At 50.2% G+C, this 25,227-nt stretch overlaps 1 long non-coding RNA gene across 2 annotated transcripts in view; it reads left to right on the top strand.

Moving 5' to 3' along the window:
- Positions 1-6,620: 6,620 nt before the first annotated feature.
- The window catches only part of LOC103346548 (uncharacterized), a 173,302-nt gene continuing 154,695 nt past the window's right edge, over positions 6,621-25,227 (top strand). Inside the window, exon 1 of one of the 2 annotated variants that reach the window (XR_011389637.1) lies at positions 6,621-8,643. This is a non-coding gene — a long non-coding RNA (uncharacterized lncRNA). The remainder of the gene's footprint in view (positions 8,644-25,227) is intronic. The other variant, XR_011389638.1, reaches the window with a different exon arrangement.

Raw genomic sequence — 25,227 nt, 5'->3', positions numbered from 1 at the left:
TTTTCCTGCAGGACAGAGAGATGCGCACAGCCCCACGCCAGGTCCTGCTCATCTTCCTGATTCTGCTTGATGGAGAGGAGAAGGAATATTCTCTTGCTGCTCCCTGGCTGTTTGGTCCTTCCAGGAAACTCTTAAGAGACCTCAGCCTGCTGATTCCTCCTTATCATGTCAGCACATGCACACCTCCCAGAGAACAGTGAGCTCACACTTCGCTGGCTTTCTGTCCTTTCTTAGGACAAAGCTCTCGTTCCACATCTGTCTCACTTGCTTGCCCCACATTGGAGTGTGTCCCATTCCCAGAGGAAGCACGTGGGTGCAGTAAGAGAGTCAGCAGGGAGATGGCAGGCATGACACCTCCTTGGTCGCATTCAAAATCCCACTCTGCACAGGGATGTGTGACTCCGGTTTCAGCCAGAGGAGTCCTGTGCGCCTGCAGTGCTGTCGAGTGGAAGCGGTCCTTATTTTGGCTTTTCTAATTCAGGGACTTTTCTCCCTTTTCCTACTCACCAAGCTGCTGTTTGATATTACCCATGCTGTTCTACTCTGCCTTTTTCAGATGTGTAAGAATATTTTAGTAAGTAGAAGAAGGAAGGAGAAACAGGTTCCTATTGCTGTCTGTATCTTCAATCAAGAAGTCTGACAGTGTTTGGGAGTTACCGGTTCACCTGGTTTTGACCACCGTGGCTCAGGTCCGTGCTCTTGTCCAGAGTCCAGGGAATCCCTCAGAAGCATACAAAGGTAGTAGGTATCTAATTCAGGGCTTTGTTCCATAAAGCACCGTGACACATGGCACCTCAAACAAACATCTGAATCTGTGCATTAAGCAGTAGTTTAAAGTAGCAAAATTTGGAGACAAATGGGATCATTAGATGGAGAATTTTGTTTTCTTGTCTGGAGAAATGGATGTAAAAATTGTCTTCAGGTATCAGCAGTGAACTTGAATTGCATACAATATATGAGAATATGTCAAGTAAAAAGCTTTGACTAATGTAGTCCTAAGAAAGAAATGCTGATTTCTATTGTTAAACCACAGAAGTATGGGCCAGCACTATGGCAGATTGGGTAAAGCTGCCGCCTGTGGTGCCGACATCCCATATGAGCACTGGCTCAAGTCCTTGCTGCCCTACTTATGATCCAGCTCCTGCTAATGCACCTAGGAAAGCAGTGGAAGATGGCCAAAGTGCTTGGGCCCCTGCACCCACTTAGGAAGCCAGAAAGAAGCTCCTGGATTCAGACCAGCCCTGCCTTAGCCATTTGGGTAGTGAATCAGTGATGGAATATCTTGCTCACTCTCTGCCTTTCAAATAAATAAATAAATCTTTACAAAACAAACCCCATAAAAATATACTCTATAGGTCACAAAGAACAGAGACTGGACACTTGGAAAGCTGTGCATTACTAGATGCTATGTGATACCTTTCTAGAAGGTGTGATATCTTAGGCGACTCTTACTATCTTCTGTCCACCCTGAGAGTTTTCTATGTCCATGTGATGTGTGTGCTGCTTCTCTCATCTTCACTGGTCTGGAGTAAGAACCTACAGTAGTTGGTAGAAAAGAAGGCATAAAGATGAGAGAACACAGGAAGTGTTGACTTACTACTGCAGTGGTAACACTGAGACTGTTTCAGGATCAAGAGTGTCTTGGCTGGTATTGTGGTCATATATGCAAGTGATAGCTTAATTTGGGTAGTGGTTCTCAGTTGTTGTAGATCTCGGGATATTGACTAGATTTTGTTAGGTTCTCAGAAAAGAACAATGGCAGTGATTTGCATTAGTCTGAGGGCACTTCACAGAGTTCATGGGGGCGGGGGGGTGGAAAGGACATAAAAGGTAAGTTTATTCCAGCACAAATAACTTTGAGATCTTTGTATATTTTTTCCATGATGAGTATTTTCATTAATTTTTGAGGAACTCTTATATGATTATTTTCAACATTTTTCTGGGCCCAGATAAACTTACTTTTAATTCCTTTTTCCCCATGACCTTTTTGAAGTATGCTTGTAAACACTGAATGCTGGTGCTGTAGCAAGATTGGAGAGTTTGTCTGCTTATTTCCCTTTGTTTCACACATGTGAACAGTGGCCCTGGGCAGGTGAAGTGACTTCCCTGAGATATAATGTGATCTGAATCTGACTTTTTCTGGATTATGACCCATCTATTTTTTACCCTATATTCTCAACTGGCAAAGCCCCATCAGAGAAGGTAACCAAAAAACACCTTAACTACTAAAAGGTGTTTATTATGTGAATAAGTAGATAAGCAGATAGAAACAGGAAATACCACAACTTCCGTGGAGGTTTTAGGAGACAAAACCAGCAAGAGGCAAGAAGGGGGACTTGACTCTGATCGAGGTTTCTGGAGTTTTCTCCTTTTCTGTTGACACTACCTGTATCTATCTATGGGGTGCAGTGTGACATATGTATTTGCAAAGGGTAATGATCAAATCAGGGCAAGTAGCATTTCCATCTCCTCAGACATGAGTCATTGCTGTGTGTTGGAAAACTATAGATGGTTCTTTTCAAGTTATTTTGAAATATAATGTAGATGGCCGTAGACGCCATGCATTCACTGGGGCTACAGACACCGTGACAAATGCCTGCTGTCTAATGCACTTTGATGCCCCTTCCCTAACTTCTTTGCCTGCCCCTCACTCACCCACGACTTCCAGGCTGGCAGACATAATTTTAAGTGACATGAGCAGAAATGCTCATGAGTTAATACACTTCCTTGTGTCTCCTGTGAGGCCGGTCCAGTGGCGATGAATTCCCTCAGTTTTTGCTTATCTGAGAAAGTCTGTTTCTGTTTGATTTCTGAAGAATAGCCTTTCTCAATATAGTTGTCTTGGTTTACCTTTAGGATTTTGAATATATTAACTCACTGCTTTCTGCCCTGTCAAGTTTCTGCTGACAAATCTTTTGTTAATGTGTGACTTGATGATTTCCACTTGCAACTTTTAGATTTCCCTCTTCTTTGACTTCTGATGGCTTGACTGTCATGTGTCTTGGAGAAGGGATTTTTGGTTTGGTCTCCTTGGGATCTTTTTGAGTTTTTGGGTCTGCATTTCTGTATTTATTTTTAGGCTTAGGAACTTTAATGTTTTGTCAGATGGGTTTTCAACATTGTTGTCCTTCTTTTCTGAAATCCCCATAATGCAGACACTCATACATTTACTTAGCTCTGTCCCTGTGGCTTCTAGGCTTTCTTCTTTTTCATTCCTTTTAAAAAAAGATGTCTTTATTGATGTATTGATTTAATTGAAATGTGGAGTAACAGGAAGGGAGAGAGAGAGATAAATAGAAAATTATCTTCCCTTTGCTGGTTCACTCCTCAGGTGCCTGCAACAGGTTGGACTAGGCCAGGTCAAAGCTGGGAGCCAGGAACTCCATCCACGTCTACCATGTGAATGATAGGAAACCAAGCACCTGGGGCCCTTATCTGCTGTCCCCCAGGTATATTGGCAGAAATCTGAATTGGAAGTGGAGGCAGGACTCAGTCCCAGGATGTGAGTTGCTGGTGTTCCAAGCAGTGGCTTAACTTGTTGTGCCTCAGTGCTAACCCCACCTCCCCCTGTATTTTCTGGCCTAACTGTATTATTTTGAAAGATGTGCACTGAAGTTTATAAATTCTTTCTTTTGCTTGGTCTAGTCTGTTGTTGAAGCTCTCGGTTGTATTTTTTATTTCATTGATTATAGTTTATAGTTCTAAGATTTCTATTTGGTTATTTTTAAAAATTTATCTTTGAATCGTTTTCTGCATTTCATTGTGTTGCCTATCTGTATTCTCTTGCCTCTCAGTTTGTTTCCTTAGGGCCATTATTTTGATTTCTTTTTTAGGCATTTCATAAATGTCCTTCACATTGGGACCTATTTCTGGAGAATTAATGTGTTCCTTGAGAGTTATCGTGCTTCCTTGATTTTACATGTTTCTTATGTCTCAAGCTGATGTCTGTGCATCTGGTGTGGCAGTTGCCCCTTCCGTTTTTGTGGAGTAACTTTTACAGGAAAATCGTTTTTAATTTATACTGGATGGAGGATGTAGGTTGGATAGATGCTTTTGGGTTGCTTTTAAGTGCATGTGGACGTGCAGCCTCCATGTGATTTCTTTAGCTGTAGGCAGTGGCGGCAGTGTCTGTAAGGCCTCCAGAGTGTACATTGCATCTTGTCACGGAGATATTGCTGTGAGTTTACAGTGGGGGTGAGTTTCAAAAACCATGTGTACTCGCCTCTGTGAAGTTGAGTACTATGGTCCTGGGGCTGGTGGTGTGGAAAGCCACTCTTCCTGAGCCACAGGATGTGGACAGGATAGTTGTGAGTGTGAGTGATGCTGGAGTGATGATGGATGGTGGGAACAGTGGTCCTGGTGCCACAGGACACACAAGAAACAGCACCAGGTCCAGCAGCGAAAGCACAAGTAGTGTCAGGGCTGAGTGTCAGATCTGGAACTGCAGGTCATGGTGGGGCCTGTCCTCTGCCCATGAGACACACACTGGCCCTGGGTCTTCTGGTGGTGTCACTTGAGGTGCTGGAACTATGTGCTGACCCACAGGTCTACGAGGATTCCAACAGTGGCTCCTCTTGGATTCTGGCAGTTGTGGAGGCTTCGTGTGTGTTGTTTGGCACAAAGCAATTGTGCAATCCCCCAGGCTGTTCCCCAAGCTGGATTTAAGCTGGTGAGGACTGTGGAATTATCCTACAGTAAAACTGCTTGTCCATAGCCACGGTGGCCAGGGAGGTGGGTAGCTTGTTCCCATGCAGTTCTCTGGGCTGGGAAGCTGGGACTGCAGTTGCAGCAAGCTCTGTGATGTCTATGCTGAGTCCCCACATCATTCAGGGTTCCTGCCACTCCCTTGCTGAGTCCCAGGGTTCTCTGCCTCAGTCTTGTCAAAATGCAGCCCTTCCTCTGTTGCCCAGTTCTTCCCTGTGGCAGAGGTAAGTAAGAACCTTGCTGTTGGCCCTGTCAGGATCTTTCTCATTTCTCATGAGGTGTCCTGAGAATTTGTTAAGGCATAATTCAGCCTTAAGCCTCCTGTCCTGCCTTTATTTGTCAAAAGAGCAACTGTCTGGCATGGCCAGCACTGATTTCGGTTCTAAACAAGCTGGTAATTTCAGCTCTCGATTTCATCTGCCAACTCCTATTTTGGCCTGTTGTGTGCATTTTTTTTGACAGGCAGAGTGGACAGTGAGAGAGACAGAGAGAAAGGTGTTCCTTTGCCGTTGGTTCACCCTCCAATGGTCGCTGTGGCCGGTGCACTGCGCTAATCCGATGGCAGGAGCCAGGTACTTTGCCTGGTCTCCCATGGGGTGCAGAGCCCAAGCACTTGGGCCATCCTCCACTGCACTCCCGGGCCACAGCAGAGAGCTGGCCTGGAAGAGGGGCAACTGGGATAGAATCCGGCGCCCCGACCTGAACTAAAACCCGGTGTGCCAGCACCGCAAGGCAGAGGATTAGCCTAGTGAGCCGCGGCGCCGGCTGTGTGCATTTCTGTGATACCATTTAAACATTTTGGGAGATGGCAAGGAACAAATCAATGTACTAATCTAAAACTCTTGTTTGCTTATTTGGATTTCTTAAAAGTTATTGTTTTCATTTTGTTCCCTATTACTGTCATGAGTGGATTGAAATAATCCCTTGATTTTGTCAGTGTCTTGGCCAAAGCCTGAGAACCTGATAGAAATGTCTTACTCATTTCTTAATTTGAAAAAAAGCAGCCATTGGAGAGGGTGCAGAGTGGGTTTTGCCTTAGTTCATATGATGAAGAGAAAGGGAAATATTTGTTCTAACCATTTCTGGATGAAAAAGAACAAGAAAGTGACTTGTGGCCCATTAAAGTGTTTGGATTCATCACTTGTGTCCTTTGGAGGAGCAGAGGTTTGGGAAGAATCCCCCATAAAGACGACCCCACTCTTAGCTTTCTCTCCCACAAAGGGCTCTGGCCCCTCAGCTTTGGGCACCTAGGCCAAATGCCAGGTTTTTTTTTGGGAAGGGTCAAGCTTGTAAGTTGATACTGAGGTGAAATTGAGGCCGGGCATGGCAGTGCTCTTGTCTGTGGCTTTCCATGTCTGGTGGGAATTGAGAAGAGGGAGGTGTGAGGTTAGACTGAGAGGCCCTGCGGTCCAGTGTAGTTTCTGTGTGAGCTCTGACAGGTAAGTGAACCTCTCTGTACGGGGTCTTCCCTGACAGTGAGTGCACAGAGATGTTCTGTCTGCTTTGTGAGGAAATGTGAGGTATTTGTTAAAGTGTGCCCACTGAGTGTTATTAAGTCTCAGCCTTGGTGCCTTTCCTGTGTCGAGGTCGTGGATGCCTCATCGTGAGAGCCTGTCTCTTTCCTATGCTCTTCATTTCAGCTCCTTTGTTTTTTAATTTTTAGCTGCAGGATTTATAGTACTGGCTAATAAAATCCAGTGCGGCTCCTCCAAGCTTCCTACTGATGAGTTCTCCAAGTGCCCCAGCATTTGGAGGGAAAAGAACCCTGCAGAGCAAATCCTGGACTGAGCGTCAAAAACTGCAGGTGTCCCTCTGTCCCCAGGGGGAGCTGGCTCTGGGACGCCGGGGCTGCCCCAGACACGGGGCTGCTTAGTCCCCCTGACCACCCTGCCTTCTCGGTCCTGCCCGGTCACAAACGCAGCGTCAATCAATGCATCATGTGTAGTTGTGCTGTGCAATTTAGGGGACAGGGACAAAACACAAGGTCCCTACAGGATGCGGTGTCCACACCCCCCGCCCCAGCCTTTCTGGCTGCGGGAGGCTGCATCTCTTGTTCTCGAGGCTGGAGGGCGTGCAAAGCTGACTGCATTTCCAGTGATGGGAAGTGAGGTGTGAGCCCTTAGCCGAAAAACCGGCTGCGGATTCTAGAAGATTCCACCAAGTTCTGTGACGTGTTCTGCGCTCCTCAGCTCCCTTGACGCACGCGGGACCGGCAGAGTGCGGGGCTGGTGGCCAGGCCACGGGGTCAGCCGTGGGGGAGATGTGTCCTTCCTCGCAGAGGCGTTACCCGGAGCGGGGCTGAGCCCACACACGAGGCACGGAGGCAGCGGGGCTGGCGGCCAGGCCACGGGGTCAGCCGTGGGGGAGATGTCTCCTTCCTCGCAGAGGCGTTCCCGGGAGCGGGCTGAGCCCACACACGAGGCACGGAGGCAGCGGGCTGGCGGCCAGGCCACGGGGTCAGCCGTGGGGGAGATGTCTCCTTCCTCGCAGAGGGGTTCCCGGGAGCGAACTGAGCCCACACACGAGGCACGGAGGCAGCGGGCTGGCGACCAGGCCACGGGGTCAGCCGTGGGGGAGATGTCTCCTTCCTCGCAGAGGGGTTACCCGGAGCGGGGCTGAGCCCACACACGAGGCACGGAGGCAGCGGGCTGGCGGCCAGGCCACGGGGTCAGCCGTGGGGGAGATGTCTCCTTCCTCGCAGAGGGGTTCCCGGGAGCGAACTGAGCCCACACACGAGGCACGGAGGCAGCGGGCTGGCGACCAGGCCACGGGGTCAGCCGTGGGGGAGATGTCTCCTTCCTCGCAGAGGGGTTCCCGGGAGCGAACTGAGCCCACACACGAGGCACGGAGGCAGCGGGCTGGCGGCCAGGCCACGGGGTCAGCCGTGGGGGAGATGTCTCCTTCCTCGCAGAGGGGTTCCCGGGAGCGAACTGAGCCCACACACGAGGCACGGAGGCAGCGGGCTGGCGACCAGGCCACGGGGTCAGCCGTGGGGGAGATGTCTCCTTCCTCGCAGAGGGGTTCCCGGGAGCGAACTGAGCCCACACACGAGGCACGGAGGCAGCGGGCTGGCGGCCAGGCCACGGGGTCAGCCGTGGGGGAGATGTCTCCTTCCTCGCAGAGGGGTTCCCGGGAGCGGGCTGAGCCCACACACGAGGCACGGAGGCAGCGGGCTGGCGGCCAGGCCACGGGGTCAGCCGTGGGGGAGATGTCTCCTTCCTCGCAGAGGCGTTACGGGGAGCGAACTGAGCCCACACACGAGGCACGGAGGCAGCGGGCTGGCGGCGGGCTCCCGCAGCGGGAACGCCGGAAGCGACCTTTGGCTGCGGGGGAGGCCCGGATGTGCTTCTCCATGTTTCAGAGCTCTGGCTTTTCCTGTCGAACTTGACCTCTGAAAGCTGACCGAGGTGAGGGCTCCCCCAGCCCCCAGGAAGCAGTGAGAGCAGTGGGCGAGGTTTGTGTTGCCCTGTGGTCTCTGCTTGTGAGCCTCAGGAAGCCCCGGGACTCCACACGGGGCCCAGCGGCCTTGTGGAAATGCATGCCCAGACCGCCATGCTTCACGTCAGGGGCAGCTGCAGATAGCTCAGCAGCATCCATGCTTCACGACAGAGACAGCTGCGGTTCACGTCAGGGACAGCCGCGGTTTAGGTCAGTGGTATATGGTTTACGTCAGGGGCAGCTATGGTTTACGTCAGGGGCATCCATGCTTCACGACAGAGACACCAGCTGTGGTTTACGCCAAGGGCAGGCGGGGTTTACGTCAGGGACAGCTGTGGTTTCTGTCGGTGGCATCCGTGGTTTACGGCAGGGGAAGCCGCGGTGTATGTCAGGGGCAGCTGTGGTTTCCGTCGGTGGCATCCGTGGTTTACGGCAGGGGAAGCCGCGGGACGCGCCCGTGGCCTGGGGACGTACCGCAGCGGAGGCGGTGTGAGGGGCTCGGTAGGCTGGGACCCGGGTGTGTCCGGGGAAGCGGAGGCCTGGGTGGGGGCGTCACTCGAGACGGGAGGCAGGCCAGGCGACTTGTGGCTCCCAGGAAGGCGGCCTGACGTGGGGCCTGGCCTGGCCTCGCCCACCCGCCCTGTCCGGCAGCGCCGCGCCCCTCACCGGGGTCCCCCCGTGCCCGCAGTCTCCACGTCCACGTCTGCCCGGGTTTCCCGCTCGTTCTTAGGGTCTTCCGCCTGGCCACAGTCAGTTCTGGGGGTCGTCTGAAGGGGAACGTACGTTCCATTACCTGCGGTACCGGCTGTGTGAGTCACGCGTGTTCTCCCCAAAAAGAAAAGTGGGGCGTGCAGAGACAGGTATCCGCCGGCGGCAGTGCGCAGTGCAGTCCTGTCCTGGACATCGCGCTGTGCTGTGGGCGTGCGCAGTTATTTTGTGCGTTATCTGAAAGGCAGGGTTGGGAGGGGGAGAGCCTGCGCTTCCATCCTCTGATCGCTCCCCAAGTGGTCTCGACTGGGTCGGGCCGGGAGCTCCATCCCGGTGTCCCACAAGGGAGGCGAGAACCCCGGAACCTCCCACGTCCACACTGCTTCCGCGGCACACTGCAGGGAGCCGAGAGCGGGGCTGGACTGGACCGGATGCGGGGGGCATTCCAGGACACGTCGTGCTCGGGGTGCAAAGCCCGCCCTCCTGTGCGTGTCTATACGTCTGGTTAAAAAGTCTTAATGAAGAAAAAGAAAACAAAGGAAAGAAAAATTTTTGCAGCTTTTGGTTTCCAGGTTAGGTGGTGACTGATTTCATAGACATTGATTTGGTTGTTATTTGAATTCCTGCAAATTGCCAGTGTATTTTCTCTTCAGGAAATCTGAGCTCGCTCCCTCCCTCCCTCCCTCCCTCGCTCGCAGGAAGGTGGAATAGGAATCCAAGTTGAGACTCAAATTCACATGGTGGTACAGGATACGGGCATCCCCAGTGGTGGCTTAACTGCCTTGCCAAATGCTAGCCCTGAATTCATTGGGTTTTTCTGGTTAAACAACATTTGTGTGTACCACATTTTCTTTTTTTTTGACAGGCAGAGTGGACAGTGAGAGAGAGACAGAGAGAGAAAGGTCTTCCTTTGCCGTTGGTTCACCCTCCAATGGCCGCCGCTGCAGCCGGCGCACCGCGCTGATCCGATGGCAGGAGCCAGGATCCAGGTGCTTTTCCTGGTCTCCCAAGGGGTGCAGGGCCCAAGCACCTGGGCCATCCTCCACTGCACTCCCTGGCCATAGCAGAGAGCTGGCCTGGAAGAGGGGCAACCGGGACAGAATCCGGCGCCCCGACCGGGACTAGAACCCGGTGTGCCGGCGCCGCAAGGTGGAGGATTAGCCTATTGAGCCACGGCGCCGGCTACCACATTTTCTTTATACATGTACCTGTTGCATTCCATCCTAAAAAACTTGAGAAACTGCATGTCATGAAAGCATGATGCATGGACTCAAATTTTTTTTACCAAAATGTAAACCCGAAGATAATAAAACTTCTAGAAGAAATCTAGGAGAAAATCCTTGTGACTTCAAGTTAGACAAGTTTCTCAGATATAACATAAAAAGCATGACACATAAAAGAAAAAGTGGACAAACTGATCTTCCAAATAAAAATCTGTTTCATTAATGATGCTTTTAAGAGAAGGAAAAGAAAAGAACTTAAGAAAACATTCCCAATCACATTTTTGAGAACATTCAAACACAACTGTGCAAGAACAAACAACCAGTCAAGGGTGTATAGTAAACTAAGCAACCTTTGTCATTAGGAATGCAACTTAAAACCGTAATGAGATATTACTGCACTTCAGAATGCCTAAACTGAGAGGAATGATCAAGTTTTGGAGAGGATGTGGAGCCACTAGAACACACAGACACAACTGGTGAAAACATACAATGGTGCAACCTCTTTGGAAACAAGTTAGCACTTTAAGAGTTAAATATGAGCGTATCTCACAAATTTCATGGAAAATAGAATTTAAGACTAGAGGATAAAGAAAAAAAAAGTGTGCATGCGTGAGCACTTCCATCTGCTGGTTCACTTCCCAAATGGCTGCAACAGCTAGGGCTGGTCCAGGCCAAATCCAGGAGCCTGGTGCAAGGGCCCCAGACACTTGGGTCATCCTTTGCTGCTTTCCCGGGTGCATTAGCAGGGAGCTGGTTCAGAAGTGGAACAGCTGAGTCTTGAACTGGTGCCCATATGGTATGCCAGCGTCACAGGCAGAGCCCTAACCTGCTGCACCACAATGCTGTCCCCTGTAAATCTGTTTTCTCATCAACTTCAGGTCCCTTGGCCTTCCTGGTCGCCCAGCTCCATCCACTCAGGGAGCCTACTCTGCTGTGCCTGTCTTTACTCTTTGAGGTCTGAAACTTTGTCCAGACAGAAGGCCAATGCAGTCAAAGGACTTACCACAGTGGCTTCCTTGTCCAAGGGGTAGTAGTAGCACTTCTAAATTGAATCAAACCACATATCCTATGTGAGAATAATCTGCAAAGGAAACAGGCTTTTACGATGAAAGGTAAAAGTGTCAGAACCTCCTGAAAACTTGGGAGAATTGTTTTATCACCTGGGGTTGAGAGGGTCTTTCTAACATGACTCAGAATGCGGAAGGGTGAGCAAATCCAGTACTCCCATTGCGTTAAAACCCCACAAATTTCCTCAGGGGGAAAACAAAATCAGTCAGATATGAGGTGTGAGAAATTGGTAGGTGGAGGAAAGGAGTTGGCATTAGACTTTCAAAAATTAAGCATTTGTTTTCATTATATTAGAGATGATTGATTGATCAGTCACCCATCTGCTGGTTCAATTCCCAACTGCCTGTGACAGGCTGTGGTGCGCCAAGCTGACCCCATCCATCCCCCACAGGGGTGGCAGGGACCCACCTGCTGCCTCCCGGGTGTGATTGGCTGGAAGCTTGGTGGGAGGTAGAGGAGCTGGGACTAGAACCCAGGATGCAGGTGTCCCAAGTGGTGTCAACCTCTGAGCCAAATGCCCACCTCAAGATTTTTTTTACATCTTTAGATTTTGAATCCTGTGACTTCATTACCAATTCAAAATTAAGTATAACAAGCCTTGGATTGCTGGAATTATGCGCTGATAGGAAGCGGAGCCCCCGGTATGTCTCCTCTCTTAGTTGGGTTCTCTGTTACTCATAGAAGCAGTTTTCCCAGCCACAGGTCATTTCCTCTCCCTCATTATCACTTGGATGCAGGCTAATTTCAGGTTCATCGAGTTCTGTTTTCTACTTCCTCCCCAGAAATTGATGATGTTGACATCATCACCCATGTGTGGTGTACAGACCGAAGGTGATGGCGGTGGTCTACAGATCAGTGAACCAGAGAAACTTTAGGTCCTGCAGTCAGAAGCAAAGCAGTGGGAAGAGGGAGGCCAAAGCCAGCACCGCCTGTGACTTACTGGGAAGGAGGAGTGTCGACACCCTGGCTTCTTCCTGTCTTGAACCCCAAGGGAACGTGCCAGTGCTTATAGGTGTTGCTGACAGGAGTGGGCAGTGAGGTGGGACAGCAGCCGGGACAGTGTAGCCCATGGGCGTTCCAGGATGGCTGTCTGAGGACAGAGTGGGAAAGGGTGGAAGACTTGGGGTTTGAATGCACAAAGGACAGAGATGCGATGGTGGACTTGACAGCCTGGAAGCATCAGATGGTTTTGCAGAGTCTTAGGATCGCTGTCAAGGGTGGGGGCGGAACTGGAAGGCGTTGATGAGAGAATGAACAGGGAGTGGGGAGGGAAGCGGTGCCTCGCCCCCTGCAGGAGGGAGCAGACATGAAAGGAGGAGCAGTGCTGCAAGCGCTCCCACTGCTGCCTGCTCCTGGAACCTCGGGGGTGCTGGGGTCCAGGACAAGACCCTGTCCCAGAAAGTCCTGAGCTGCTGCACGTGGAGTCTCAGCAAGACAGTTTCTTACTCTGTCGCTTCCCTAGTGACTGACTGGGGACTTTTCCAGGGTTGTCAGTAAAAGCAGCCATTTTTCTCTGCCAGGAGACACCATGTCCACTGGGATGGACATAGTCACACATGAGGCTTGGTCACAGTTTGGTCCCAAACTAAAAACCCTTTGCTTGGAAGAAGAAAACATTTCAGGGCCAAATGGTAGAGTCGTTTGCACTGTCTTCCAGTGTCTTCCTTCAGCATTCTTTTTTTTTTTTTTTAATTTGACAGGTAGAGTTAGTGAGAGAAAGAGAAAGGTCTTCCTTCTGTTGGTTCACTCCCCAAATGGTTGCCACAGCTGGCGTGCTGCGCCAATCTGAAGCCAGGAGCCAGGTGCTTCCTCCTGGTCTCCCATGTGGGAGCAGGGCCCAAGCACGTTGGCCATCCTCCACTGCCTTCCCCGGGCCACAGCAGAGAGCTGCACTGGAAGAGGAGTACCTGGGACTAGAACCTTGCACCCATATGGGATGCCGGCGCCGCAGGCAGAGGCAGTGAACCATGGCGCCAGCCCCTCAGCATTCTTTTTCTCTTGTGGTTCTAATAGGGGTAAGATTCTGGTCAAATCTGTGCTGAGTCAGTTTCTGTGTCAGTTACTGAGGTTTTGCTTGAGAGCTTTTTGAGTATCGATCTTCCGCCTCTGAGAGGATGTGGAGCCAGTTTCTGACCCGAGAGCTGGACCATGGCGTGTGGGTAAGTTCTGGATACCAGCAGAGGGCCAGCAGGCAGGTGGCCCTGAGTCTGGAGAAGCCAGGCACCTTTGCTTGGATGAGTGCCAGCTTACATTATAGTTGTAAATTTCCATATAATGTAACGTGATTGACAGAGAAGTTTTTCTTTGGACTAAGTGTCTCCTTAGGATTTGCTGATTAGTTTCCCACGAAGTGATGTAGGCAGGGCCGTGCCCGTCTTTAGTTTGGTAGCTGCAGGGTGGCTGTGGCTCAGGGATTCCCGGGCGATCTCCCTGTTTCTGACGCAAACCCGAGGGGCTTGTAGCTTCTTTCTTCTACATTTGCCTCTGCTGATAATCATTTGGTTGACATTTGTTCTTTTGTTAACACTGCCTAGATAATTTCTACTGCATTTAGGTTTTCAAGATTCTAAGTGGTAAATTTTACCCTTCATTGTTAAATTTCTGTCAAATGCAGTCCTTTAATTTTTTTATATCACTTGTAAACAAGTGTCCCTACCTGAATTGAGTGATTGATCCCAGACTGAAATGACAACTAAAAATGTATGTGAAAAATAATTTTTGAAGTTAAATTTTCTTTTTGTTAAGAAAATTTTTAAGTTAAGAAATGTACTGTATCTCAGTTTTAAATCATTCTTCTATTGTTTATCTACCACTAAAGAGCTTCTTTTTTCTTGGTTAAAATTTCAAAATGGAACAGCTGCTATTCAGCGCAGTATCTTGTAACATTTGGCTCTCAAACATGTTATTAAGACATATTTCAAAGCCAGCTTCTCTTGTTTTCTCTTGACTTTTAAGTTTCTTAATTGCAGTATGGGTTTTGTCTCAGTGATTCTCAATAGTATGGTCATTAAATAAGAGATGCTTTTTCTTTGGAAACAGTAAAATTTTAAGAATGTATTGGAAATTCCAAATGTCCATGACATGGAAGGAATAGTATACCACACATCTCCATTTCCTGCTGGTCATTTCATCATTATCAGGATTTGGCCCCATTTGCAATTCTTACCCCTCCTTTGCTTTTCTTTGATACTATGTTTTTTGAAATTATTTGTTTTGTTTGAATGGCAGGGAGAATGGGGCAGAGCAAGCTCCCATCTGCTGGTTCACTCCCGAAATGCCTACAGCTTCTGGGCCTGGGCCTGGCTGAAGCTTTGAGCCAGGAACTCAGTCCAGGTGGCAGCATCTGACTGCCTGAGTCATCACCCTACGCTGTGTTTCAGCTGCTGCACCAAGTGCTTTGTCCTGAACGGATGTGCTTGGAGGATTCCCCATTTCACCCCTGCATGCATGTTCCCCATCTCAGAGACAACATGGGCTGCAGCGTGACACAGGCTTCAGTTTGCATATCATCTGTCTTGGTCTCATATGATACCCCTTCCACAGGCAGTTCTCTCCCATTCACTGGGTGGAGTCAGGACTAGGTTCCCATGCTCTCCCACTCTCTTGTTCTTGTCTCTCTGGGTTGGGAGCAGACCTCTTCCTCCCTGTTTTCTACCTTCTGCAGGTAACCTGTCGCAGAAATAGTCAGCTCTTGGCCACGTTGTCGTATTTAATGGGCCCCATTCCTCTCTCATCAAACAGGAGGAGCCTCAGGCTTGGTTAGCATTCACTTGATGAGCAGGGCAGTGTGCTTCGTGCTGCACCTGTCGTGAGGTGTGCAGGGTCTGTATTCTTGCTTTCAAGCGTTCTGAGGCTGATGGTTGTTCCCATGGTGACTCTGCGTTCCTCACTGTGACACTCCCTCCCTGCTTTTAACCATGCCTGTATCTTTCAGTGAATGCCATGTGGGATTGTAGAGTACTGATTTCCTGATCCTGACTTTCTTTTCCCATCCATTAGCTTGAATGCTTCCATAAAGACAGCTTTTCTGTTGTTTAATTAGACTACATGCACAGAAAATGTGCAGGATCTTTTATTTTTCCATGGACATTTTGAAGAACCTTTGCACCATTACCCTGAAATTCAGTCCTTCCGGGGGTGGTGGAGAAGTGAATTCCTCGCCTCGCTTGCCCACAGTCACTCCTGTGTGAGTTTGCTGCTCGGGTGGTCCCTGCAGAGCTCAAAGCTCTGCACTGTAGGGCCGAGACTCTGGCCCTTCTCCTGTGTCTGGGACCCGGCCAGGGAGGACTTCATCAGAGCCTTGCCCTGGGGTTCCTGGGACTCAAACACTGAGACCATCCTTCTCTGAAATTCTCTGTCAGCTCACCTCGTGAAACTGGGCCACTTTGCAGGTTGCTCACTGTGGACATCCAGTTTTTCCTGGGTTTCTCACAGCCATGCCACGTGACGTGTTGTCTGACGTGTCTCGCTCCTTCATGGCGCATCGCAGCTTAAACCCAGAGTCCTTTGTGCTTGTTGTCCTTCCTGATGCCGGGTAGTATGGGGGAGAAGACGGCTGGATCTGCTGGGCATCCCAGGTGAAGTGGCCAGCGTGTCTCTGATGTTGAGACAGGAGTTCATTAAAACTGAATGCAATGCACAGGGGCACTGTTTGAAGGCCCCAGGAGTGGCTTCCAGTGCTGAAGGGCAAGCGCAGAATGGTCAGCTGCTGCAGGGATCTCAGCTGGACATGAATGTCGTTGGTTCTCTCCGTGTATCTCGTTCTTGAACAGTGCTAGGTGGTAGTGGTCACAGCAGGAGCAGCTCAGGGACTCTGTCTGTTTAGCACCCAGGCCCTGACTGGCCTGACCTGAGACATGCGCTCATCACTAGAGCATTCACTGTCTCCTGGAGATTGGCTGTTCTGGCTGGCCTGCAGTGTGTCAGGGTCCTCCTGCAGATACGGTAGAAGGCCATCAATGGTCCCACTGTGCATAATTGCAGTGGGAGTGGCCAGTTACCCATGTAAATGTGGGCTGCTATTACCCTAAGAAGGGAAGATGTGTGCAGCACAGGTGTCTGCTGTGGACTTGTGGCTCCAGTACCCCAGAGAGTATTTGCATATAACAGGTGCTAAATGCAATTTTGTGGTCACATCCATGGTATCATTGACTACTTCTTGCTTGCCTGTCATGCATTTGGTTTATATGAAGAATCTGTTTTAACCAAAAATAATTCACGGTCACACTGACATTTACTTGCTGTGAGTTCTCCAGTCCTGGAAGCATTTTACTTATAATTGCTGTGCTTTTATTTTTCCTAAAACACAGAAAAAACCCATGAAGTCTGTTTCAGCCTTCATGCATTGTCAAAGGTAGTAGTTGAGTCTTCAGAATGATACAAACTGATGTCTTCTGTGCTCCAAGTGGTGGCTCTGGGGACCTGCACAGCTCTGGCTGCCTCGGCGTGTGTGCAGGTGCACACACCTTGCCTGCTGTATGAAATCACATGCCGCACGGGGCCCTGGGCCACTTCTCTGTGCCTCAGTGTAAGAGACAACCTCCACGAAGACTGAGCCAGCGCGGCTCCTTTCTGCTTTTCCCATAAAGTGGTTTGTAAACTTCAGACCCGTGGATGCTGCTTTTCTTCCCCGGAGCTGTGAGAAACAAGGTCTCCACCACTGTTGCTGTTTGGCCTTGTGTGGAGCTCGTGGTGGTTAGAACCCACTTGCTAACATGCTTCTGGCTTGGCCTACGTTTGGGTAGGAAGAAATCATGACCCTCAGTTCGTTGTTCTGTGTGAGTTCATAGAAATTAGGCATGGAACCCTCTAGAAGAAACAAGTTTGCCTCGGAGGCAGAAATGCATGCTGTTTCTGTTTTATTGCCCGGGCTCAGGTTTTAGCTGGATGTGAACTTCTTTTCTGATTATGAAAATATACCCCAAAATTTCATTTACAGTCCAGGGCCTGTTTACCTTGCATAATTGTTCTTCGGTTTTAAATTTCTACTTGGAATTCTTATCACTACCCTACCAGATTAAGTGAGCACTTGGACAGATTTTATTCCATTGTCTTAACTGTGTGAGCTGTATATTGTCCAAGGGAATTTCGCATCTGAAGGATGCAGAGGTGTTGAATGAATTGTCCCCTTCGCTCCTGTCGTGGAGAATGTTCATCAAGTCGGTAGCACAGTCTGCAGCAGCATCACGTTGTTTGGATGGCATCAGACACAGGATAAGTTGGACGCCAGTGTGCAGTTCATTTAGCTTGTGCCCGAGCCATCTGCTTATCTGCACTGCTCAGCCAGCCAGCCGGCTTCTTCCTTCTCAAGTCTGCAAAGATGATTAACCTGGATGGCGCTTCCTGGCAGCCTCAATTCACTTCCTGAATCTTCCCCACCATCCAGAATTCCCTGGTGGAACCTGGTAGGCCTTTTGGAAAGGCAAAGAGGCTCCTTGGCTTGGGAAAGAGTTGACATAAATGGCAGCTACTGAAGTGCCACTGGGAAGACTGAGCTCAGAGTCTGGGTTTTAAGTCCTAAGTCGCATATCAGCCGCTGACAGTAGGAGCGAGTAACTGAGGAGGAGACGTTTTGGTCTTAACCATCCCATCTCTTTATTCTGTAGCAGCAGAGCGTGGTTCGGTGAAGTTTAACGTGCCAACAAATTCTTAGTCATCAAGATTGCTTGGAGAGGCCATCTGGCACTGGAGGTCGGATTCTGCTGGAAGGTGGAGCTGTGCTCAGCGCCATGCCCAGGACACCACTGTAGTAAGATCTATTACATGTGGCCAGCCAGGGCAGCAGAGGGGTGTTGAGTCATCTTCAGTGAACCTCGTGTGGCCTCCAGTTTGCAGCATGCATTGGTTTTAGAGGTGTACGCTTGATCTTTGGCTGTGTACCTGCCGGGAGCTGTCGGGTTGATGGAGTGGGAAGCAGGGACCCGTGTGCTAACTGTTGATGGTGAGTGGGAGAGAAGAGCCCCTTTCTTTCTGCCCACAGCAGCCTTCAGGAGAGGAGATTTGCTCTCTGAGGCCGGGTGGAGCATTCTTGTACAGTGTACACCAGTGTATTCCTGGGGCTCTGGCTGATAACGCATGGCGTTTGCACGTTAACCTGGGGCATGATTCAGCCGCATTTTCAACATCAGACATTTTATTCCTTTATTGGCAATGGTAGAGAAAACATTTCTGTGATAAAAGGTCCCAGTATAAATAAGAAAGAAGGAAGAAGCAAAGGAAAATAAAATTGGAGTGGGGAGGTCTAGGGTGACCATGTGTGGCAACACAGGGCAGTGTGGGGAGGAAGCCCAGTGCTCAGCTTGGGGAGGTGTCCGTGTGTCTGCCTTTGACCCTGTGTCAGGACGTTTTGGGCACCACTGCCCCAAGCTGGCCCTTCTTATGAAGTCCACCGTGCTTGTTGTAGGCACCTCCTCAATGTTACTCCCTTAAGGTTCTCCATTTACACGGTGTCTTTGCAAACCTCACAGAAAATGTCTACTACGCAGGTGGCACATAGATTTCAGAATGCTTTAGCACCAAGATAAACTTGTCCTTTTAAAAAAGATTGATGTATTTGGAAGGCAGAGCTAGAGGGGAGGGAGAGAGACCTTTCATCTCCTGGCTCTCGCCTCACAGGGCCACAGTGGCTGGGACTTGGCTACTCTGAAGCCAGGAGCCTGGAGTTCCATCTCTGTGGGGAGCAACTGAGACTAGACTAAGTTACTGGAATTAAGACTTATTCTATGCATCTGCTCTCCCACAACATGGCGCTGGGGAGGAGCAAACAACTACGCAGCTGCCTCATCAGTTTGATAAGCTGCAGGAGCTGATCCTGCTCCTGATTGGAGGAGAGCAGCGTACTCGGCGTGTGGGTAGCAGAGTTGGGATTGGTGGAAGAAGACTATAAAGGAGGAGAGAGACAACATGCACCAGGAACATCTGAGGGAACATCTGAAGGAACACCTGAGCAGCCCCTGAGAGAGCCGGCCAGTGGTGTGCCGCTCCTCTGCGGAAGCGGGGAAAGTGGCAGGGGGTGCCGCCCCTCCACGGAGGTGGAGGGGTCAGCAGCAAACCTGAGAAGGGCCGAGCAGAGAAAAGAACAGCGCAGGGTCCTGTGTCGTTCCTCCGTGAATGGGGGGGCGACATAATGGTGCCATGACTCGGATAGGAAACCTAGAGGGAAGAAGCGGGAAAATACCGGAGAGAGAGACTAGCAAAGAGCCTAGGGAAAAGCCGGATGGAAAAAGTGCCGGAAGAAGTTAGGATTGAAAGCGAAAGTGAAAGCTAGAAAAAACAAACTCGGATATGGACTACGGGGAGAAGCTAGGAGAAATTTAAGATTGAAAGTGAAAGCTAGAAGAAACTTAGACTAGGATACAGACTATGGGGAGAAGCCAGGAGAAATGAGAAATATTGCAGGAAGAAAAGCTAAGAAAAGTACCAGGTAGAGAAAAATATAAGTTAGGGAAAATGAAGCCGTGGGGGTAGGCCGAAGCGGAGACATAAGCTAGGTTGGGATTTGTCAAGTCAGCCTGGGGAGCAAAAGACAGGAAGCCAAACCGAAAAGTGGAGACGTAAGCTAGGTTGGGATCCGTCAGATTAGCCCGGGGAGCAAAAGACGGGAAGCCAAACCGAAAAGCGGAGACGTAAGCTAGGTTTGAATTTGTCAGGTTAGCCCGGGAAACTTAGACTGAAAACTAAACCAGTAGCGGAAATGTGAGCTAGGCTATGATTAGCAGAAGCCGCTGAGTGCAGAGAGCACGCGGGGCGCGAGTAGATAGGAAGCACGGGGCTGGCGCGGAGGCTGTGGTGTGGGCGCGGAGACCGCGGAACGTGCGCGAAGCCGGGAAGCTGCGCAGATGAGAGAAGCACGGGCTGAAGCTGTGCAGAGCCGGGAAGCCGCTGCGGTGCGGGTGCTGAGAAGCCGCCTCGGGGCGAGTGCCAGGAAGCCGCGGAGATAAGAGAAACAGAAATATAGAAGTAAAATGAGAGAAATAGGAATGCTGGCAGATAGAAGTAAAATAAGAGAAATAGGAATGCCCGGAGATAGAGAAATAGAGAAAAATAAGGTCTCCCCACAACACGGCAATGAGAGGGCTCGGATTCGGTCTGCCTGATTAGTAAGGTGATAAGCACCTGCAGGCAGCTCCAGCAGAGTATGCGCCGCAGGTCACTGAAGACAGGCACGAATCAACATCAATAAGTCTCCCCACAATACGGCAATGAGAAGGCTCGGATTCGGTTTGCCTGATTGGTAGGCTTGTAAGCACCTGTGGGCAGGCAGAGCAGAGTGTGCCCTGCAGGGCACCGAACACAGGCACGCATCAGCGCCTAAAAACCTCCTCACAACATGGCGAAGAGAGGACCCGGGTTCGGTTTGCCTGATTGGTAGGGCTTGTAAGCACCTGTGGGCAACTCGAGCATCCAGAGTGTGTGCTGCGGGGCACCGAAGACAGGCGCGTATCAACGCCAAAAAATAAAAAGAAAGGGGGAACTGTGGGGAGCAAATGAGACTAGACTAAGTTACTGGAATTAAGACTTATTCTATGCATCTGCTCTCCCACAATATGGCGCTGAGAGAGAGAGCAAACAACTTCTACACAGCTGCCTCATCAGTCTGATAAGCTGCAGGAGCTGCTCCTGATTGGAGGAGAGCAGTGTGCTCGGCGTGTGGGTAGCAGAGTTGGGATTGGTGGAAGAGGACTATAAAGGAGGAGAGAGACAACATGCACCAGGAACATCTGAGGGAACATCTGAAGGAACACCTGAGCAGCCCCCGAGAGAACTGGCCGGCGGTGTGCCACTCCTCCGCAGAAGCGGGGAAAGTGGCAGGGGGTGCCGCCCCTCCACGGAGGTGGAGGGGTCGGCAGCAAACCCGGGAAGGGCCAAGCAGACAAAAGAACAGCGCAGGGTCCTGTGTCATTCCTCCGGGAATGGGGGAGCGACACATCTCATTCTTCCATGTGGGTACAGGGTCCCATGTACCCAGGCCATCTTGTGCTGCCTTCAAGCGCAGTAGCAGGAAGCTGGTGGGAAGTGGAATAGCTGGAACTTGAGCTTGCGCCCATATTGGGTGCTGCACCACAGTGCCGGCTCCTAGACTTCTTGAATTCTGTTCTCCGTGAGCGTGAAGCCCCCTCAGGTAAAGTACTGACCTCCCCTACCCATCTTTTGTCTAGGCTGTCTTCTAAAGCAGCCACTTGCTGACTGCTTCGTCCAGGACAAAGGTTTCTTGATTCGTTTGTCTCTTGATACCAGTAGTGCCAGCATGATGGAAGGGTGCCTCGGGGGTCGGACATCACCATGTCCGTGACCCCAGATAGTCAGCCTCAAACTCTGTGCTGGTTGAGGCTCTGGACCTGTTCTCCTGCTGTTTGAGGTGTGGTCCCTAGCAGCAGCAGTACCTGGGCACTGATTAGAAAGGGCAAGTCTCAGGCTCTGGCCCCTCCAGCTGAACTAGAATCTGCTTTTTGTGAGATCCTACAGTGTTGCTGTTTGTATTAAACTTTGAGAGGCAATGATCCATTCCATTCCAAGTTCCCATGGAAAACAAGCGCTTTAGTATATCAGGTATGGGGTGGAACTATTTAGAAAAAAGGACCCTGGTATATCTAAGGGCGTGAAATCCTCAAAGCTCTCAGAATTGAGAATCACCCAGGAGGCCTCTTAAAGCATCGTTGCTGCGTTGCACTGAGCGTTTCTGGTTGAATGGGTGTGGGTGGGTTGAGTGTCAGAATGCTGCTGAGAATCTGCCTTCTAACAAGCTCCCAGGTAGTGCCAGTCCTGCTGTCTGAAAGCGTGGAGGGCACTCGGAGAACGGTTGTCACGTGGGGATGCACACAACAGGAGCGGTCCAGGTGTGTCCAGGCCCCTCTGTGCCGGAGTCAGGTAGCGCCTTACACACCTGTCAGGAATATGTCACTGACAAGTCTCACACCAGGCTTTAAGGGCAGCCTGTACCACAGCATAACGTCGGTTTCTGCACCTTCATTTTCTGTTAAGGTGAAGAATGGGCTGGATGCTCTCTGTTATCATCGATGGTTCTAAACACCCAGACTTTGCCTTTTTAGTGATTTCTGTTTGGTGTGTGTGTGTGTGTGTGTGTTTTGGGGAGCAGTTTCTGCCAGTTTGGGGAACTGTTTCTGCCAGTTCACTCCCTGAGTGCTACAGTGGCCAAGGCTGGGCCAGGCAGAAGCTGGGAGCCAGAACTCAATCTAGGTCTCCCCGTGGGTGGCAGGAACCCAGCTCCCTGGGCCATCGCTACTGTCAGGTCTGCATTAGCAGGAGCCAGAGCTGGGGCTGAAGCCAGCTACTCCATTGTGGGATTTGGTGTTTCAAGAGGGTCTCATCCCTTGGGCCAAACACCCACCCCCTGGAAACGTCTGGAGACCTGCCTCAGCAGAGGGGCTCCAGCTGGGGACTCTGACCCAGGGGCGGGCAGGAGCAGGTGCTGGGAGGCAAGTTAGCTGGGAAATATTTGGGGCAACCAGGGAGTGACTTTCTTCTCTCCAGGATGGCTATACCAAGCCCTACCCTGTTCCCGATGGTCGGTTCCCTCTGAGATCCTTGGTTTCTTATAAGGCGGGAGGGTGGCAGTCTAACTTCTCAGCCACATGGAGCGTCTTGGAATCAAGTATACAGAGGGCCCGGTGTGTTTGAAGCATTTCCCTACAGTGTCATTCCTTGGGATTTCCGTGCACACAACACAACAAACAAGTGACAGTCCTGATTTCACAGGCGAGGTATTACTGTCAGGGGACAAATACACTCGCAAGCTAGGCCTCGCTGTCGCTGTGTTGGGCAGTGTGCAAAGCTGCGTCTGTGTCCTCGTGACACTGTCGTGTGAGTGGCGGGGTCGGCGGCAGACGCGAGGGTAGCAGCTGGTCTTTGGTGTCAGGGCTCATGCATGTTTGAGCACCCTCACCTCGTCAGCCTGAAATGACACCGGGCTCAAGTTAAGCAGATACCCCGAAGAGAAAGGAGAGCCGAAGGGTCAGGTTGAACCTGGCAGAGCAGGCAGTGTTACGATGGTGAAGACAGAGTTGGGAGTGAGGACTCCTCATGTCTGGGGAGCGATGAGAAACGGGGACCAGGAGTGCCCTGCGGGCTGAGGCTGTCTCCCAGCTGCTGGGGCTCCTTTCCCTGCGGTTTCTGTTACCCAGAGCCCAGGATGTGTGCTTGGAAACCCCTCCCTTTCCTGGGTCCTCTCCAGGCTGTTTCAGGCGGGAAAGAATTCCTCTGGCTGGTTTTGAAGGAAATACTGTATCAGTTGCCCTCTGGAGCATGAGATGGTTCTCCAGGTTTCCCTGATTTATTTTGCATTTTAAAACATAAATTTAAAAAGCTGTGAGGTCCTGATCTGTCTGCGAGGTGAGAGTTGGGGGCTGGCTGTTGCCACTTTGTCTAGCGGGAGGGTCCCCAGGGTGCCATGGAGCTGATGGTTCTGTGGGCTTCACCCTATTAAACCCAGCTGCCACCCCTCCTACTTGTTACTAATATTTCTCAGTTTATAAGGACTACTCTCACTTCAAGGCATTTTTTTTTTTTTTAGAGAGAGATCTTTTTTTTTTTTTTCAAAGACTTATTTATTTATTTTAAAGACAGAGTTACAGAGAGAGGTAGAGACACTCCCCAGATGGCTGCAATGGCTGGAGCTGCACCTATCGGAAGCTAGGAGCCAGGAGCTTCTTCTGGGTCTCCCACGCGGGTGCAGGGGCCTAGGGACTTGGGCCATCTTCCACTGCTTTCCCAGGCTATAGCAGAGAGCTGGATTGGAAGAGGAGCAGCTGGACTAGAACCAGCACCCATATGGGATGCCGGCGCTTTAGGTCAGGGCTTTAACCTGCTGTGCAACAGCATCAGCCCTGAGAGAGAGATCTGTCTGCTAGTTCACTCCCTAAATGGCTGCAACGGCCAGGACTGGGACTTGAACCTGCATCCATATATGATGCTGGTGCCCCAGGCAGCGGCTTTACCTCTGTGCCACAGTGCCTACTCCATTTCATGGCATCCTAGAAAAGCTTTATGATCCTGCTAATACGCAACTAAGTGAACTACAGTGAAACCTGCCTTATCCAATACCTGACAGGTTTTTATGCAGGTATCCAAATTTTTACCAAGTAAGCAATATTGCAAATGCATTAAGGTTTTCTACAAGCAATACAAGTACATTTTTGAAAACTTGGAACATACATAATATATAATTAATATATTGGATAATGTTAAAAAGGGAGAAAATAATCAACTTGATCCCACAGCTTGGAGGGTGCCCCTGTTACTGTCTGGCGTTGGTCTCTTTGAGAGTCTGTCTGTCGTGGCTTGCGTAGCCCAGTGTCACGTCTGTTTGACAAAGTGAAGCTGTGAGGCGAGAGCTGCCCCAGCAGCTACGTACGCCATACCTGTCACAGGTGGGGATTTACTCTCTGCAGTCTGTTATCAGGTAGGTAACCCACTGATTGCGATACACATTTTTGTTTTAAAAACATAATCTGTTCAATTTAAAGCATTTGAAATACGTTTAAACATTTGTCGCTCTGTTTGATTTTCCTCATGCATTTATTGAGCTGTAACATGGCGAAGGTGGAAATACATTTAAATGTCAGTCTCTGGTTTTCATCAAGCGTTTATTGCACTGTTACACAGTGAGGGTGGAGTTGAAGGGTGGCAGCCTGCCCCTGTGGCTGACATGGAGAAGCCCTGGGCTTTGTTTCAGGCAAAGACAGGAGGAGGCAAAGACAGGGGCCAGAGCAGGGCCTGCAACCAACAGACAGCTTCTAAGAGACCCACTTTGAGTTGTTAAAAGTAGCATCCTCTCCCCAACACCGCCCAGAGCTCGAGTACCAAGTCCATACCCTCAGGATGGGAGAGTGTGGTGGGGGCGGGTTAGAAATAGCCATATCCAGGCTATGTGAGGGCAGTATCTATGTGATCCATTTGGAGTTCTCTGTGAGAAAGACCGTCTCGTCTTCCTCCTTCCTTACCCAGTCATGTTGATGTCACTGTAGGCGCATGCATATTTATGCATCTGTTGGCTTATAATCCTCGGCCACAGTGTTAATTGTTTAAGTCAGATTGCTCAGCACTCCTGTGCCTCCTTGATTGCCCCCAT

The sequence above is a fragment of the Oryctolagus cuniculus genome, chromosome 6, assembly GCF_964237555.1.
Source record: "Oryctolagus cuniculus chromosome 6, mOryCun1.1, whole genome shotgun sequence".
Lineage (NCBI taxonomy): Eukaryota > Metazoa > Chordata > Mammalia > Lagomorpha > Leporidae > Oryctolagus > Oryctolagus cuniculus.
This window is presented reverse-complemented; position numbering and strand designations above follow the sequence as displayed.